This window comes from Mugil cephalus, chromosome 13, assembly GCF_022458985.1.
Source record: "Mugil cephalus isolate CIBA_MC_2020 chromosome 13, CIBA_Mcephalus_1.1, whole genome shotgun sequence".
In the NCBI taxonomy this organism is placed as follows: Eukaryota; Metazoa; Chordata; class Actinopteri; order Mugiliformes; family Mugilidae; genus Mugil; species Mugil cephalus.
Window position 1 is genome coordinate 2,657,095 of NC_061782.1, and position 8,531 is coordinate 2,665,625.

The following is an 8,531-nucleotide window of genomic DNA, read 5'->3' on the forward strand; positions in this document are numbered from 1 at the left end:
GTCTTATTAGTTGAAGTTTTAATGGCATTTTTTTTCATTTAAAATGGCTGTTAGGACTATATTAGATGTAAGCAACAGTATACAACAATAATTTATCTTTTCAAAACATGTCCAACAAAAAAAATGAGGCCAAGCTGAAAACAAGAACAGCTACAAATTTACATTCTCCCTATTTTTATTCAAAACCGTGGCAGAGTAACCATTATTGGCAGCTATATTCATAAAAGCATTTCAATTAAAGTGACTGGTTCTTGAAACAAGAAAAAACTATAAAATTTCATCCTAAACGGTTTTGTTTTTTTTTTTTTATGAAAGAAAAATGTAAAGAAAAAAAAAAAAAAAAAAAAAATAGTTTGAATTACCAATTTACATACAGGCAGCCATACATCCAAAAACAATGATTTTGAAACTTCGTCAAACCTGGAAATTGAATCCATACTCTATTCCTGACAGTTGACGAGGTGTGGTATCCATACTTGAACTACTTGTTGGACAGAGGTCAAGTTTTTGCAGTTCCTGGCTGTAAGACACCTGATGAGAATCACAGAAAACTTTAGATGTTATTATATAATAAAAACACTATTTCATTGTTCATAATTGTGGTCTTCTTTCTCTCTGCAGATAAAGTGGTGAGAGAGCTGATTTCATGGAATAAAACTGGTGGTGAAGAACTCAACTCCTTTCCATGCTGACCTGTACAGTGAAGCAGTGCGCTTTGTTTCACTCTTCTCTCGAATGTGTTCAGTCTGTTATCAAAAAATAAACGTAATGACTGAATGTTACGTGCTAAGCTAACGTTAGTGTAAATTAACATAAAAAGTGGTTGGTCTGGCTGATACTAACACACATAGATATATTCTTTGATACACACTGGAAGACAAGCCGCCGCCGGACATACTTTGGTCTTCATCATAGTTAGCTAACATTTAAATTGATGACATGCTAGCGGATTGGTTTTGCCCGACTGAGTATAAGTCACGAGGCATGGCGGTAAATAAAGCTAATACATACTCAGCTTCAGTATGATACTTGCCTTCTGCCTTCGTCCTTTCCTCAATGCCCTCGACATTAGCTGCTGTTTTGCTACCAAGTTTCTCGTGACCAAACGGGAAACAGACGGTGGTGGTTGATGACCTTGTTAAGGTACGCAAAGAAGGTTGTTCAGTGTCCCAACAGCCAATGGCATGTCTTAGTCATCGTCTTCTTCTTCTTCTTCTTCTTCTTCTTCTTCTTCTTCAGGGAGACGTTGCTGCAGCAAAATGTCTCCTGATTACACGTGTTTTGTTCAGACATGCTGTAAATAATTCAAGACGTTTTGATTTACATTGGATTGTGTATATATATATATATATATATATATATATATATATATACACACACACACACACACAATAGCCTACAGTGTTAAATAGTTATTTTACTATTAATTTCTCAGTAATTTTAAATGATTTTTTTGACGTTTTAAGTTTTAAAGTTGAATTTTTCAGTTTATTCGATTTAATAACAGACAAATATTTGTAAAATTACGATACATTTGTGAACATATTTTAACAACAAATATTTGTATTTTTAATGTAAAAGAACAGAAATATCATGTTCCCACGCGTATTTTCACAGTTACAGTGATTCCGTGTTATTTTATTTGTTTTACATGTAAAATTACTCTTTTCGTAAATTATTACGAAAAGAGTCTGTATTTTAATACAGTAAACACTGCATTTCTTTTTTTCTTTTTTTTTCTTTTTTTTTTTTACAATGTAGACCATGTATAGTCTGTGGCAGTGGGGTCATAAATCTCCACACATCTGTCAGTAGAAAATGATGGCTTATGAATGAGGTAGGTTTAAAGCTCGATAACGCTGTAGATCTTGGAGGATGCCGGTCCATGTAGTTGTCTGGAGCGTCATTAAAATCACCTCCTAAGATAATAGTAGATTCTTTGTACTTCCCCATTAAGATGTCCAGCTTTAAAGAAAGTTCAAGAAACATGTCCTTTGCTTGAGTAGCTCTGTTTGGTCCATAAACATTGCAGATAATAAACAGGAAGTTGTCTACTTTCAAAACTAAAATAATCCACCGGCCTTCATTTGAAACAATGGACTCCACAATATCACCATTAAATGTGTTTAACAATATTGCAACTCCAGCTGAGTGATTTGAGACATGAGAAAAATAGATTGCATCCCCCCATTGTGATTTCCACAATTTTTCATCTTCAATATCTGAGTGAAATTCTTGTAAGAAAACAATATCAGTGTTGGAACTTGTGCAAAATAAAAATAGTGCCTTTGTTTTCGTGTTATCGCGTAAGCCCCTCACATTAATAGGACACAAATTCAGTGCCTTAAAAGCAAAACATTTAACAAAAAGATATCTGATGTCTGAAAAACAAATGAACTTTACACTATATCAGAGAACAAACGATAAAGCAGATACTTCCGAACATCAACTAGAAGTAGCGTTTCTCTTAATAGTGGATCTTAAAGCATTTAACATTAACTGTTGGGCCTGTTTGTACCGCTGTGTCACACTTGATAAGAGCTTTTGGAGTGAGTGATTTTAACGAGTCACCTTTTTTTCCTTGGATGTAAGCGTCGGGACCACGGAAACCAGCACGTTTCCCTTGCTTTCTGGCTGACTTCCACAGCCGGCTTCTTTCCATCCTGTCAGCGTGTGTTAAATCCTCCTTGAGCATCAGCTTCTTTTCTTTCAAGATCAGATTTTCACGGGAGACTTTCCAGATTTTATTCCTGAAGTTTCTCATCGTGAATTGGATGATGATGGGGCGATTTGTGTTGTCACGGGGCGCTCCTACCCTGTGCACCGTGTCGACAAGAAAGCCGATTTTCTCCTTTTTCCCTGGGCGAGCGCTGCAAAAAGCTTCATGATGTCGACCCTGATGTCTTCTGCAGGTGTCTCCTTCATCCCGTACAGCCGTAGGTTCCAGCGCCATCATCACTTCTCTGCTGCAGTCTGGAGACTTGATCCGATAACTCTTTCACTCGCTTCTCGTTCTTTTGAACCTGGATTTCCACACCTTTTCAGCTGGTCACACACTGCGGTAATAGCATCGGTGTTGCTGGACAGCTTTTGCTCAAGAGCGATGAAGCGGTTCGTTAATTCCACCACCGCTTTCAGGATGTCTTCATTTCAAGTGCCTCCAGTAACTTTTTCCAAGGATCGTTGTTTTTTTTTTTTGGGTCCGGACTCTTTGTTGGTGTTACCGGTAACGGTGTGAACAAACTATCGAAGTTGTGAATATCTCGATCAATTAAAGAAGCTTTGTCCTTATCTCTAGCTCCTCTTTTTGTCGCCATGCTGATTTAAGCTAACTCAAATAAGCTAGAGGTTAGCAGTCACGTTCTTCTTCTTCTTTTTTTTCGTCTCTGACGCATTACAGGGTTTTTGGACAAGGCAACAGCCCCCTGATTGTCCTCAAAAATGGTCACAATCACTGTCCATCCCATTTAACAACTGTACTAGATACATGCTTTCCTGAGTTGTCGCTGCCAGGGCCATGTACTCTGCCTCACATGTGGATAAAGCAACTGTGGGCTGTTTCCTTGACTTCCAGGAAATGACATGCCCTGTCTCAGTACCCAGTTGTACTTTTCCTGTCGCTCTGGTCTTCTGCCCAGTCTGCATCACTATATGCCACAAGTTTGAGATCTGCATCACTTCTTTTGTAACACAATTCCTGATTGACAGTTCCCTTCAAATGTCTCCACACATGTTTTGCTGCTACCCAGTGTTGTTCTTTTGGTTCAGACAGGTATTGTGACAATTTGCCAACGATCCAACTCAGATCTGGTCTCGTACAAATCGTGACATAAAACGAGCTGTCCAACAACTTCACGATGCTTCTTTTGACCAACAGGTCGACCCTCATTGTCAAACTTCAGTTGCTCTCTCATCCGGTTCTCTGTCCTGCTCTCAGCAGATTTCCTTGCATACAGACCTCACATTTCAGGTTGGACTCATCAGTTTTCCCTTTAATTTTCATCCCCTCTGTGACACTTTCCAACTCCAACACATCGTCATAATTACAGTGACCAACATTTGGTGCCATGTTTGTGAATCATAACAGCCATGACACCCATCTTCATCCTTACTTTCAATCTCTAGGCTCAGCAGTGTTTAAAAAATACAGCCTATCGTACACGTATGAGTTGATGGATCAGCTATTCCCTCAATTATTTTCTTTACCAGTGACATGACTTTAATTCCTCATTGTTATATATATTACATTCATGAATAAGAAAGACAGGCAGGTGATCACTGATGTCATTCAGACTCATACTATACATTATTTGGATGAACTCATCTGTTGATTTATGCTGATTTAGAATCAGCAAATCAATGTTGAAATCCCCACAAATGAGTATTTTCTTTGGTCTTAAATGTGGATGAAGCTCTCCTCTCCACCTCCCAGTAACATGGTCCAGTCAGAGTCTGCTTCAACCTCTGGATCATCAGGACACAGCTCATCCTCTCACAACACACACCCTCCTGGTTAATGTTACTCCCACCTGTAGAGAGGAGGAGAAAGAAGAGAGGAGGTGAAGGAGTGTTTCCCTTCATCATCACATCCAGTAGAAAGAGCAGCAGGGACTTGAGTCCTGTTCAGAGCAGCAGTGGAGCAGCTGTGGAGCTCAGCCAGCTTCCTTTCAGCTTCATGTTAACGTGTTGGAGTGAACACACACAGACCTGCAGAGACTTTTAGCATCAAGTCTGTTTCCTCTGCAGATTTCACTAAGAAACTGCTGAGACTCCCGAACGCTTCATTACTGCACCAACACTTTAGTGATGGATTTACTGCTGCTCCATGGAAACAAAGATCAGCTGACTAAGAAACTCATGGTTACTAAATGTAATGCTGCTTCTGTGATGTGCAGGCTTCAGTCAGACTGATCTCAGAGCTGTGATCAGTTGTTGATCAGATGTGATGAATGACCACCACTGTCTCTATACATCTTGGAAGGCTGTCAGCTGGAATCCAGCTTTATTTCTGGACACATCAACACAACGACAACAGCCGTCTTCACATCAACTCAAACACATGATCACAACAAGCTTCTGGCTCATCTGATGGCTGACTGTTGTCTCTCTCTCTGTCTTTCTGTCCAATCCTGAAGCCTGTCTCCATTCTCCTCTCACAGCTTCACTGAGAAGCTGCAGGTTTACAGGAAACACTGGATCTTTGATACTAACTGTGTTTAGGACGATACTGATGAAAGCAGCATGGACTGACTGGAACCCTCTACTCACCACAGAGTCTCCAGTTTATAGTCTGGACTCTTCACAAGATCAAGAAGCTGCTTCACTCCTGAATCCTTCAGGTTGTTTCCACTCAGGTTCAGATGTTTCAGATGGGAGGGGTTGGACTTCAGAGCTGAGACCAGAGAATCACAGCTGATCTCTGACAAACTGCAGCTCCACAACCTGAATAAAGAATAAAAGATGTAGATTAAATCCTGAATAATTCAATCAGATGTGTTCAGGTTTTAAATGTTCAGCTCAACATTACTGTGTCCTAACAGCCTTTAAACTTCATTGACTTCAACAACTAACACAGGACATTTTCTACAGTTTCTCTGAGTCAAATACTTATGAACTTCTGTGAAACAAACTCACACAATGAAAATAAAGTTAATAAAAATGACCTGTTGAATTGTTAGTCATTTATTTTGGTGTGTCCAGCTCAAACATTCACTTAAGTTCCATTTAGAGATTTTATCAAGTTATTTGTTGTTGTGATATTTACTAAGACATTGATTAATTCCTTTTGTTGGAGGCATGCAGAGCGGCCCCAAGGCATAAGTGAACTAAGCGCCTGCTTAGGGCCCCGCGGCCACTAGGGGGCCCCCAAGAGCAATTAACAAAGAATGTTATTTATGAATCAAATAAAATTCATTTATTTTTTAATGTATGAGTGATGATTTCTATATGATCACAGCTATCATATAGATTTCATGTCAGCAGAGTGCTGTTGCTGATGTCGGCCTAACCATTCTTTAAACGTCAACGCTCCGCTGCTCCAGTAATGTGGCCTCCTGCCGTGCAGTGCGCACTGCGCATCCAAAGAGCAGGAAGTTGGAGGCAAAACAACGTGGGAAAGAAAGGACATAGGGACAAAGATAATAAAGAGGAAGAAAGAGGAAGAGGAGAAAAGGCCAAGATAAAGGTCTGTTTGCATGTCTTGGTAATGGAATTGTGGCAGGTGGGACCAGGTGGGAAAAAGGAGGGGCCACGGTTAGGCAACATGGCTGCTGGTAAGAAGAGGGGGGGCCATGGGCTGTGAAGTATATATGGCTGCTGTAGGAAGGAGAGTGTTTGACTGTTGGGTTAGGCTGATGGAGTGAGGCAGGAGCACACCTTCATTTCACGCTGGTGGACAGGAGAATACAGGAATACTGGAAGATGCTTTGTGTTATTTTATCTTGTTAAATGTGGGTGATGATTCCTGTTGTGTGTTTTAGACCTGTGTCCCTGCTGGTCTGAACGCAGCTAGTAGCTGTTAGGACATAATCACCCAACATATCAGGTATTTTAAATGTTAGGGATATAATTTGAAATGTTAATCAGTGTGTATTTTAACTGTTGTAATTAAGTATTTTAAATGTATCTTTGTTTCCATCTAGAGCATCGGGGCCACGAGCTGCTGTCGCCGTGGAGATTAAATTTCCTTTGGTTTATTTCAGGTTTTTCCTTTGTCTAGTTGGCCCTGGCAAGTGAGCCGGTAGTGGGCAAAGAAGATGTGGGGTATTGGCCTTTGGGGCGGACTAGTTTTCCTTTTTCTTTTTCTTTCAACTTTATGTTTTTAAACCGTTCTTGTTTCCTTCTTTCAGAGAACTCATGTCATTGAGTGTTTGTTGATATTTTATTGTTTATTTTGTGTTTTATTTCTTGTTGCACTATAAATGATTTTTTGAAACCAAACCTAATGAATCAAAAGTTGTAATGTTTGTATATTTGAACTGAGTCAGAGTAGTTTTGACTGTGCTTGTTGCAAGAAAAACAGCATAGATGTGTAAAAACATGTCAGACTGACAATAGGATGATCAGAGCTGCAATGAGTTTATAGTTGAGGTGTGTGCATATCAACCATCAATATTATTGGCAGAAACAGAGGGCCCCAAAATCTAATTTAGCTCCGGGCCCCATGGAGGCTTGGGCCGGCTCTGGAGGCATGAGGAAGTCTGATGAATTGTGAATTCCTTATTTTGTATGTGTAACACCCTTTAGTTACACACACAGAGTAATCCCCAATATTTCCAGTTTAAACTATGTTGAGCAATACAGTCTGAATGAGTTTTTGGTTGTTGTAGTTCCTTGTTTTCACCAGCAGGGTGTGCAATTTCACTCACACAAGCACTACTCGCGCTCTTAGCTGCCGCGTTTGTTCTGCTGGGTTGTTTTTTTCCTTGCACCGATGCCGACAGAGCAGACGCACTACGGCTGAGAGAGAGCATGTTAATGTTAATAACTCGATGAAAAGTGATTAAAACTTGATTTCATTTCTGAGTAAATTGTTCCGGAAGGTATCCGCACCCGTGAGGAGGTTTTTGGGTGCTGGACAGCACTGTGTCATCGTGTTTTGTGAGAAGAAAACTCCGGTGAGTAACCATTAGCGCTTAGCATAGTATGCTAGCAGCTGTCGATGATGGCTAATTGCTCACTCATTTTATGGAAAAGGTATCTTTGTTATGTATTGTTATGCTTTGGAGACTATGTTTAAAACCAACCGGAGACCGATGAATGTACATGTGTGAATTGAGGATGTATCTCATGGTATTTTTGTGGAAAATTGTCTGTGTTAATGAAACTATTGCTATATGCTAGTTAATGCTATATAGTTGAACGAGCTGATCTTATGAGCTAAAACACGCAGCCGTGTGCATTTTTGAGTTATTGAGAGACAGTAATTCAATGAATCATTCTCAAACATGATTTGAATGTGATTTCATTCATAATTTGTACACCATGCGGTGGGAAAAGCTAAAAAAATGCAATATGCAAATTGTCAATGTGAATGGTTCACGTTCGTTGCTTTAAGATTAAAAAGAGAGAGAGAATAGATACTGCGCAGTTGATTAAGATAAATGTATAAAGAGAGATAAAGAGAATAAGAATATATTTTAAAAACTGCTGCTCTATGCAGGTTGTTGTTTTGTATGAGTGGATTGTGATGGAGCCAGAGCCCGGACCAGAGGGACGTGGAGCAGTACACCGGCTTACATGCGTGGAGGGTGTAACGTCGGAGGCAGCTTCATCGCGCATCTGGAGCTCATCTACCACATCATACAGATGAGAAACAAAACCACACTACCCGGGTAGATGAACAGATACATAAACTAATACACAACCATACATTGAAGGACTGCCACATACTTACATTGAATACGGACGCACTGAGGACACTGACTAATTTGGACTGTTGACTTTGCTGAACTGTGTTGGTTTATTATTTTGGGCCCATTTTTTCCTATTTTATTTGCACTTTGAACAGTATTATTTCTTTTTTTATATGC